The 11,034-nt window shown below is 42.5% G+C and overlaps 1 pseudogene; it reads right to left on the reverse strand.

The window, feature by feature from the left end:
• Positions 1-1,473: 1,473 nt before the first annotated feature.
• LOC132430258 (olfactory receptor 52M1-like) lies at positions 1,474-4,037 on the reverse strand (annotated as a pseudogene).
• Positions 4,038-11,034: the final 6,997 nt, after the last annotated feature.

Here is an 11,034-nt window from a genome sequence, read left to right on the forward strand (position 1 = left end):
CACTGTACTTCCTAGGATTCAAGAGGCCCAGAGGAGTTGACTTGCCAGCAAGTGGTCTCCTTGAGAAATAACCCTAATATATCTGGGTTTCAGCATTGATGTCTATTGCTGACAGGCATTCAGAGGCAGCAGTCAACCTTGATCATGGGGCACCTACGTGACTGGGTCCACACATAGTCTCCTTTGCTTCTACTGTTGCTCGTTCATAATGTTAAGTGGCAGTGATACTTGTACCGTAGTCTGGACCAAAAACAGCCTTCTTGCTTTGGGCCCACTCAAAGCTATACTTCCGTGTCTTTGGGTATATGGACTAAAGCAAGATTCCTAAGTGAGGGATACATTCTCTTCAGAATCCAAGGTGGCAGGCATTATGCTTTCTATCTGGTAAAATATGTAAGATGAAGATCTTTTACTGATAATGATTTTTAACCATTGGCCCCCTAAAATTCACTGAAGTTCTAGGTTTTGAGTGTTAAGATTTGTCTCCTACCCTTTGGAGCATGTGTGTCTTACTAAGGCCTCTATTGTACTAAACACCTTTAGCTCATTTTGCCAGATCAACATGCCATCGATGGATGATGGTGGAGGTCCATAGGATGCCCAGTCATCTTTAAATTATGTTATGACACAGGAAGAGTTAACATGCCCTTGAGGCAAACCACATATGAGAACTGTTGTCCACCCCCTGTTAATGGAAATTGTTTTTGGGATTTTATCACTAAGATGGAAAACAATACATTTGCCAAATTCTCCATGTACCTCTGCAGCATTTTTGACTCTTGGTGGAGAGAAGTGTTAGAGGTTATTTGGCCTTCCCAAGTCTTTGGCTCTTACCTCACAGGCCAGCAACACCACATGGAAGTTACTCAACCTACCAAGTACAGTTATTCTAATTATTCATCAAGTGACTGAAAACAGACTTTCTCCAAAACTTCAATTACTAACTAGACTCTGCTACCCAGAGTAGAACCCCAACTCTAATAGAGGGACCACGATTATGCTTTTGATTTCTGGGTGTCAGGGTCAACTCAAACTTTAACCTTCAATGCCTTGGTATTCCCCTCTTTTTAGTATAAAATTGCCTGAGTAAATGGCCAAAGTTATCTTTTAGGAAGGTCTCAGGAAATCATCATGGTATATAATAGGCATGCTTTTTTCACAGTTCTTCCACTTAGGTATCCAGGTACCTCTTTAGTTACAGCCCTAGATCTTAACACTGGCACAGGTCTGGGAACTGAGCAAGAGACTGACTTTATTGGAGTGACCATCCTCAGCCTCCTCATCCTCCATTCTTGCCTTGTTCTATGAATGGTAAGCAGAGCCTTGCTGGATGCCCATCTATTTTGGCCCTTGGGACACAATATCCTATGAACTATCTTTAACACTCCCTGTGGGCCAAGCCCCTTTGATTTTCACCAGTTTTTAGAGTAATTTCAACCCTCTGGCTTGTTAAGTGCTTCCATCTGGCCTCTGCTATGGCAAGGGGACCACAGCCATGTGCTCACAGTAGGAGTGGGAGATGACACAGGCTTTGTAAAGGGGCAGCTGCAGGTGGATCATCAGAGGCAGGGGCCCAATGTGGAATACACCCCAGAAGAGGCCAGCTAGCCCCAAACATCCCACCATAGTATGAGTGAGCACTGTGGTATGATGGAGTGGGTCGCAGATGGCTATGTAGTGGTCAAAAGCCATGGCAAGGAAGATGCCTTACTCAACCGTGGCAAAGCAGTGGATGAGGAACATTTGAGCCAAGGAGCCATCCAAGCCAATGTCAACAGCACCAAATCAGAAGATTCCCAGCAGTCTGGGAATAGTGGAAGTGGACAGAACCAGGTCAATGATAGCCTCTAGGCACAGGAAGAAGTACATGGGCTGGTGCAGGTAGTGCTCCACCATTACCACAGCCAGAGTGGTGACATTCCCTTCCATGGCCACCAGGTATATGGAGCCAAAGGGGATGGAGAGCCAGATGTGCAGGGACTCCAATCCTGGAATGACAGTGAGCTGGAAGGAGCTGGGTGTCGAGCAGACATTATGAAAAGTGAGTGTGGCTAGTTATAAATGCACCTTCTCACCTGTGCCTCAAAATGCAGTAGAACTTTTTTATGGAAATAAAAGACAAGAATATTCTTAGGTCCTATAGTAAGGAATAGGTTGTTGACTAGATAAGATTCTATAAACATTCTTCAAAGTTACAGAATAATGTCACAAGTTATTACTCTGTGAAGATATCTACAGATTTTTCAAGCACAGGCCAGAATACATATGTGAATGAAATGTATGAATATCTTTTTTGCAATATGACTCTCAAAGTAATGTTTTTGCATCAATGAAAGTGACCTAAGGTGGACAAGTAACTATTAAGTCATTTAACTCTTGTAGGTTGGCTATTAGGTATTTCTTAGATCATATAAGCAGGATTCGGTGTGAGGGCTCCTTGATTAGAGATGCTTTGATACTGAAAGATACAGTCTGGGACTGTAGATAGACCCCTGGGACTATCTAGACTCTATGGTAAGTCAAAGCTTAATCTTGTGGCCAGCATTAGCTATTGGATGAGCTGAAATATTTAATCTGCAGACCAAGATCACAAGGCAGATGCAAGCTGGTGAAGAAGACTCTCCGGGGGGTGGAACAAAAATGATTTCTGACAGGTGAGAGCTGATGATGGGAGCTCAGTTTGTGTCTGCCCAAAGGCAGATCCATGCAAGGGCTTACTGCTTTCTTGGAGGCTGAGTGAGGATAAGATTCTAGAAGCAGAGAGGGTTCTCCAGGAGGGAAAAAATATAATATTCATTGTAGAAAAGCATGATGCCTAGATGACTATTTGGCCAAAGAATCGGATTTGCTCAGAGTTCAGTGCAATTGGCTAATGGGGAGATATATATTGAGAAAGGCAACTTGGAAATAGTTTTATATTTTTTTAGGATCTAAAGGATCATGCCAGAATGTGTTCCTATATACAATAGAAGAATGTCAGGGGAATAAGTATGTAAGAAGCTTTGTCTTCTACATCTTGAGCCTAGTTGGTTTGAATATAGCAAAGTAGCCAGTATCTGGCCTTTAGAATTTTTCAGATCTGATTTCATATCTTGGCAGTAGGAGCTTGAGGCAAATTACTTATCCCATTAGTTAAATACAACTGACCTCATTCTACAACAAAATTAAGTAGTGTGTCCTAGAGAAGTCATGAGGATTGAATGAGAAGGCAGTGTCTGAGGAACAGTAACCCTAAGCTTTAGCTCTTTAGACAGTTGAGACTAATGTGTAAAACCAAAGATACATTCAGTAAACTTCAAGAAACGTTGGAATGTCTCTCTCCAGGTAGCCATGGTGCCAGGAGGATGGCAACTCGTGTAAGCTGTTTGTAGTGACTTTATCCCACAGAATCCCTCCGCTTGAGCTGGGTTTTTCCTCCATCTCAAGGTTCTCATAGATGACTATGAATGAGAATAGAGAAAGTGTTGGCAGAAGCAGGAAAAAGGGAAGATGAAAAGGCTGAGTTACTGGGGCTGGGAAAGAAGTGTGCACAGGAGTCAGCCTGTGATTGAGATGAGGAGGTGGGGTGAGGCAAGGCTTTAGGCTGGGGGTACCCTGTCTTTGTTTCTTACCCTTTGTGTTGCTTATTCTCCATCTGTTCTCCATCTATTCCTCCAGATCTCTGTTCTCTGTCCCCAGAAGCTGACATTTATGGAGTACTGCTTTTCTTTTTCTCTCCAGTTTCTAGGTGGGTTCAGCCCATGTGATGCAGGAGATGAGAGGGTGAGACTAGCCATCAAGAACTTATTCCCCAGTCCCTTTCTGCCAAGCACACTTGGCAGTGCTGTGATTTTCTACCAAAGACCACAGCTCCTGAAAAGTGACACCCCCCCGCCCCACACTTGTGTTCTGGCAACTGCATCTTGCCTTACCTGGTAGGCCTGAGTTAGGTGATGCTGCTCCCTGGGGTTAGTCCTGGGCCTCTACCATCCCTTGTCAGTTTTCTTAACCCTTCCCAGACCTCTGTAGATGATCTCTTCAGTTGCCCCCTTGACCATGCCACTTCTTCTTTGGATATATCAGACCAGATCCCAATAGTGTACAGTCTTCACCAGTATCATCGCTTGAAAACTTGCCTGCTTCCTCAGAAGGACACATTGGAAAGTGGACAACTTCACAGAACTAGTTCCAAAGGCAAAAGAGTTCTAATCTCATTGTGGTCAAATGCTAAATGATCTTTACCGCGATTTTTAGATTTACAATAAAAGGGGACTTGTCTACTTCACTCCTACCTCCTAATTTACTGGCTCTCATAACTTGATGTTTTACCAAGCAAAGTGTAATCATGTGAAGAAATCTAGTTTCCCTCCAGAAAAGAGAGAGTCCTTAAATGGAAAAATCAGTGAGACTTGCCAAATGAATTTGTCTTCTGTTCTGATGCTTGTCTCCCTTACTGTGGTTACCTTCCTCCTATGTTAGTGGGGAAGCTGTTTGACTGTCTATCTTCCCTTCTGAAGTTATTTGAGTCCCATCACTACTGAGCCACACCCTGGGGCAGTGGTTCCCTTCTAGGTTTGAGCAGAGAAGACACATTGTAGGATGATCTCACAGACCAAATTACATAAGAGGCTAAATCTATATCCAGTGAATTATGAGCATAAGAAATGTTTTCTCTCGAAAGTAGGCAGACCTCTACTACATCTCAGACCTTGTTAGATCCAAGCCAAATGTCCTCAGTCCTGTGAACTGGCCTCAAGCCCTGGAGAAGGTGGATTTGATTTTTATCCCTCTTTCCTTCCTCATACCTGACAACACACAGAGCTGTTTTCCTGATGGATGTTCCATCTACATTTCATCTCTTCCTCTTCCTATCCATCTCCAGGAACGTATCATGAAACTGAAAGGGGTACCTATGACTGGAGGGATGCACTTCAGCTCCTGGATGGAGATGGATGAGCCTTGGGGTTAGCTTTACTGACTTTTATCCTTTCCCTAATATTGTAACACTCCTTAGCTTATGCCTCCCTAGTCTGAATGGCAGCCCTTACTGCTTAAACACAGTAGAAGGAGGCTACGGCAGCTCCTGTTCAGTGGGGCTGTGAGTATATGCGATCAGAGCAGGACAGCTCCCAGCTGAGCTATATCCAAATAGATTTGCGAATACAAACCACAATTCTTAGCATTTTCACCCTGCTCACTACCTTTCTACATGGCTGAATTTTTCTTTTTCCCAAATGTGTCATGATCTTTTGCCCCTGATAATTACCGATGTTCTTTCCTGGTGTTGGAATAGCCTACTCATCTTCCTCTTCTGGCTAGTCCTTATACATGGCACATTGCCACAGCTTAGGTATCAACCTAAAGAGGCCTGTCTTTGTACTGCACACACATAGTACTCTGGATCGCCTGTTTACCTGCCTGTTTCCCTGGACAGAATATGTTTCCTGACAGTAGGGAGCATGTTTATCTCATTCTCTGTTGTAATACTTATGCTAGCACAGTGCCTGGCAATTGAAGAATAAAATACATCGTGCCTTTTTAAAGCACCTGGAGGTATTTTGGAGGTTCCTGTATTGGCATTCGTGAACTAGAGGGCCTCTTCAGCCTCCTTGTGTATGGCTCTGTGTGGACTCCACCCTCTCTGTCTCCTTCCAAGAGAATTCCTTCCCTCTGGGTGTTAGAAACTTATGTAGGAGCACGATCTAAAGTTGGTTGCCCAACTTTAAGTTCTTTCTTATAGGCTGGGAACACATACTGATGACCTTTGCTCCTTTTCTAGATCCTCCTTGTAAGACGTTCTTACCTGGGATGTGTAGTGTCAGCAAGAGCCTGGGGCTCTGCAAATGCCTCTGAGGCCTGGCACGTATAAGCGTTCTGCTCAGGGGTAATTCCACTTGTAACCTTCCCACTATCTTAGTGGAGAAGGAAAATAGCAGTCTTTGTCCCAGAAGGATGGACACAGGTTCTAAATTTGAACACAGCTATCCGCAGCATGTTAGGGTTGGTCCAGAGAGGTCTAAGGCTATGGAGGACAGACCTGTTAATTGAGTCATGATCCCTTGGGTCCAGGTCCTGCTCTTGTTTGTTGTCTGGCCTCCCTGGAGTCTGCAGCTAGTCTAAGGACGCCAAGTAGAAATCAGAAAGGCCTTTCTAGAAGAGGGATGAAGAATCTTCTTGGGATTAGAACTCAGCCTGGCTGTCAAACTTTAAGGAAGTTTGATACCCTTACAGCACTTGGAAGTGGTGGTAGAATCCTGAATTAACTTCAAGACAGACAAATAGCAATTACCTAAAAGTAAGATACTGCAGACTTTTCCCCTTGCTCTGGTTTACATTGTGAGGGAAGGACCCCATGGACTTGTGTGGAGCAGTGCATGTCCTTTACATCCTTCTGAACCTAAATTTCCCAACCTGAAATCCTGTTTCTTAGGAAGGGGAAAACCTGCTTTCTCAGTTTGACTTATCCCCTGGTGTGTCCTAATGGGCTTCTCTTGGGTTGTGGGGCATCACACTTTAGGACATGTGACAAGACATGGCCTTTGAAGCTCCAGTGGCTTGAGTTTGCAAGCCAGCTCAGTGACCTACCTACTGTGTAACCTTGAACAAGTTGTTTCACTTTCACTTCTTCAAGCATAAAGTGGGAATAATACCTATCTCTGGGTAGCTCTTATAATTGAGATACTATATACAAAGGGGCTAGTAAGGAAACTAACATACCAGGTGCTTAAATAGCATTGTTGTTACCATCACTGCTTTTTTGTTTCTTGGAGGGGTTAAACCTCGGAGAGACATTTTTAACTGTCTCTTTCAGACCAGGAGCCAATATCGTCAGGGCAGTGGCTATGAAGTAGAATCAATGAAGAAAGAATTTACTTTTTACTCTTACTCCCCTTTTAGAGGATTCTATTTCTGTGGCACGTCAGGAAAAGCTAGGAACTTCTAGAAGCTTGCTCTCTGCTCCCCAATCTTAAACTTTACTTGCTATGTAAAACTGCTTGTAGTTGATTTGAAGTATAGTGTTATTTCTTCCAAACTTGTGCACAGGTTATACCCTCCGCCCAGTAAAAGGAGGAATTTCATTCCATACAGATTCATATCTAGCTTTTGAAACTTTGGTTCAGTAACCTCCTTGTCCAGTTGACGAACTCTGCCTTTAGAGTTTAATGGATGAGCTATGTTTCTTTTGTACCTGACTCTCTTGCATGATATTTAGAAATAAGTATTCAATAAGTCAGAGCATTTGAATTTAATCATTATAGCTTAAAGTAAGGCTTCTGCCTTTAATAATTAGATTTTAAAGACCAACTCAGTACAGCCTTTCTCAACTGATGGAAAGGTACAGAGAGCATTAGAGATAAACTTTTCCATAGACTATATCTTAAATATATATTAAATAAGATTTGTATTCAGCCTTGGAAGCAGAGATGAATCAGAAGCAAACTTTACCTGTGCTCATTCTAACACTGTCCAGGAGAGGGAATTCTGGCCCAAGGATGAGAAACCAATAGCAGACTGGGCTCTACAAAACAAAGGAAAACATCAACCTTGGTGTCACTAAATATCTTTTTAAAAAAATTTTATTTTATATTGGAGCATAGTTAATTAATAATGTTGTGTTAATTTCAGGTGTACAGCAAAGTGATTCAGTTATACATATTTATGTATCTGTTTTTTTTCAAATTCTTTTCCCATTTAGGATATTACAGAATACTGAGCAGCGTTCCCTGTGCTATACAGTAGGACTTTGTTGGTTATCTACTTTAAACATAGCAGTGTGTACATGTCAGTCCCAAACTCCCAATCTATCCCTGCCCCACACCCTTCCTCCCTGGTAACCATATGTTTGTTCATTAAGTCTATGAGTCTGTTTCTGTTTTGTACATAAGTTCATTTGTGTCATTATTTTTAGATTTCGCATATAAGTGACATCTTTTTTTTTCTTAAGTGACATTTTATGATATTTGTCTTGCTCTGTCTGACTTACTTTATTAGTATGATAATCTCCAGGTTCATCCATGTTGCTGCAAATAGCATCATTTCATTCTTTTTTTTGCTGAGTAATATTCCATTGTATATATGTACCACACCTTCTTTATGCATTCTTCTGTCAATGGACATTTAGATTGCTTCCATGTCTTGGCTATTGTAAACAGTGTTGCAGTGAACATTGGGGTGCATGTATCCTTTTGAACCATGTTCTTCTATGGATATATGCCCAGGAGTGGGATTGCTGGATCATATGGTAACTCTAGTTTCTTAAGGAACCTCCTTGCTGTTCTCCATAGTGGCTATACCAAGTTACGTTCCCACCAACAGTGCAAGAGGGTTCCCTTTTCTCCACACCCCCTCCGGCATTTATCGTTTGTAGATTTTTTGATTATGGCCATTTGGACTGGTGTGAGGTGGTACCTCATTGTAGTTTTGATTTGCATTTCTCTAATAATTAGTGATGTTGAGCATCTTTTCATGTGCCTGTTGGCCATCTGTATGTCTTCTTTGGAGAAATGTCTATTTAGGTCTTCTGCCCATTTTTTGATTGGGTTGTTTGTTTTCTTGAGCTGTTTGTAAATTTTGGAGACTAATCCCTTGTCAGCTGCATTGTTTGCAAATATTTTCTCCCATTCTGTGGATTGTCTTTTTGAAAACAAGTTCCACCAAATGAGATATTCAGAGATCAAAAACAACTTCTCTCTTCAACTCTTGCTGGATATCTGGGGTTCTCTGAGCCACAAAGGGTCTGATTAACTAACTTGAAATTCCTCAGGTTATCTTTATCCACACCTGTATATTGCAATATGTGTCAAATCTGAGGGATTTTCTGGTGGCCATGGGCACACCCCTTACACCTTATTGAAACTTCTGCTTCGGCACTTGCTTTCAGAGCCCTACCAGGATGCGCTCTCCATAATGCTCAATTCAAGCCTTATCTTCTAGGTCATTCATGTCCCACCCTGGATCTATGGTGGGAATTGCATTTGCTGCTGGTGCTCAGATAGGATTGCCAGGCAGTAACATGCAGTGTATCTGCCTCTTCATTAGCCTTTTCTAGCACCATCTCTCTCTTCCTCAGTCGACAGGGTAGTTAGTACACTTTGAACATAGCCCTACTTGAGTTGTGGGTGGCAGAGATGGAGAATAAATTTCCTATCCTAGTAGGGTCATTCCAAAAAGTTGGCATATTTTTCCAATTAAACAAGTCAGATGTGGAAAGGGAGAGTGAAAATAAAGGGGGGTAGGAGAGTGTCTCCACACAGATCCTGCTGCCTGATCTTGGGTATTTATTCCTCCAATGGGAATCTGCCTCAGTGGGAATTGCCCTACCTGAACAAGAGTGGCTCCCTGGCTGAATTGGGTGCCCTGTCAGGTACAGGAGGGAGAGATCGTCCCTCTTTCCTCCAGGTTGTTTTCTTCTCCTTCAGCTCCCACCAGAGTTGGTAGGAGTGTGTCAGCACTATGGGATCAAGGTCCCTAGCCCCTGCTTCCCCATTCTGCTCTCCATGCAATAGTGGCAGTGCTGTAGGATCATTTGTTTGTTGAATTTGTTCATCTCTCAATTCCTGAGAATTGGGTAAAACTTTTAATATCTCCTTATTGGAAGGAATTTTTTTGTATCATAATTCTGTGCATGTTACATTTTCTCTGAATAGTCCCCCTTTGATGCAACATAATAAAAGCCTGTATATAAGAAACTTCACTCTATTTTCCTCCCATTTCACAAAATAGTTCTAGTTGAAAGATGGTGTTACAATTTAGAGAGCCATTAGGGGCTCCAGATCCTAAGGAGCACTGAGGCCAAGTAGTGTTACAAGAGAACACCATCTTATTTCTTTTCATTGGTGCATAACTAAAATTCCCAATTCTTCAAAATACACCCTAGTGGGCTACAAGGTGGAACAGAGGTCTGAGTTCTCATTTTTAGTTGTTCACGGCTGATGCTGTCAAATATCAAGCAAGCAAGCAAATACAATGAGGTCTCTCAGGGTTACAGATTGCTTAGTGCAGTAGGGAATAATCCCAGCAAAATCAGTGTCCCATCACAGACAGAGCCAAGTGACTAAGAGAAAAATACCCTGGTGCCAGTGCCTGTGAGCTCTGCTACTTAACAGAGGCATGTCAACCAGCAAGTGCTTTGTTTCCTTCACCACAAAATCAAAAGCATCATGGGCCAATGATGTCTGGTGGCAGCAAGCACTTGGTGCTGTCCATGAGACAAAGGTGCTCGGGCATCTTCTGGACAGAACTTGAGAACTGCCACTAGCCAGGGGCCAATGTGCCATGGGCAAGATGCCCACTCAGGATGGTAGTGCCTTTGTGGTCACCAAAATTGTTACCAAATGGATCTCAGTTTCACTGACCTGACACACAGCAAAGCCAATCTACTGACACTGGCTTGTGATAAAGGAAACTACAGTGTTTATTTGCAGAGCACCAAGCAAGAATAAGCAGCTAATGCTTAAAGGCCCCAATCTCTCCAATGACTTTCAGGCAAGGGTTTTTAAAGAACAAAATTAAGGGTAAGGGTCTTAAGTGCATGATCAACTCATGCGTTCTTCTGATTAGTTGGGTCTTAAGCAACAAAGAGATATTTATGGGCCTTGAGCATCACTCTTCTTGCTCCAAATTGATGGGGTCTCCATGGCTGTGGTCAGCATTTTCCATCTGGTGGGGTCCTGGTTTCTGCAAAATGACTGAAGCATATGCATCAGATTGTTAGCTATATCCCTTGAGGAGAAGCTAGGAGTCCTGTGACTGTTTTATGGTGGAAGTCCTGTGACCGCTTTATGGTTGACTGGTTGTTCAAATTATTACTTTTCTTGCTTAACTGTTTTTCGTTTTTCTGCATTTTCTCACTTCTCTAATTACTAACTGCTCAAGGCTGCTCTTTGGAATTCAGAAGGTCTAGGAAGGCTTTTTTTTTTTTTTTTCAAACAAGCAGGGGGCATTGAAGAACTTGTATCTGGAAGTCCCAGTGGGTCCTGCTCAGTTTCAAATCTATAAATCTATGCCTTGATTAATCTGGCAAATCATTGCCCCTTGCATTTCCTGGTCAGAGTT

The sequence above is a fragment of the Delphinus delphis genome, chromosome 8 (genome assembly GCF_949987515.2).
Source record: "Delphinus delphis chromosome 8, mDelDel1.2, whole genome shotgun sequence".
NCBI lineage: Eukaryota > Metazoa > Chordata > Mammalia > Artiodactyla > Delphinidae > Delphinus > Delphinus delphis.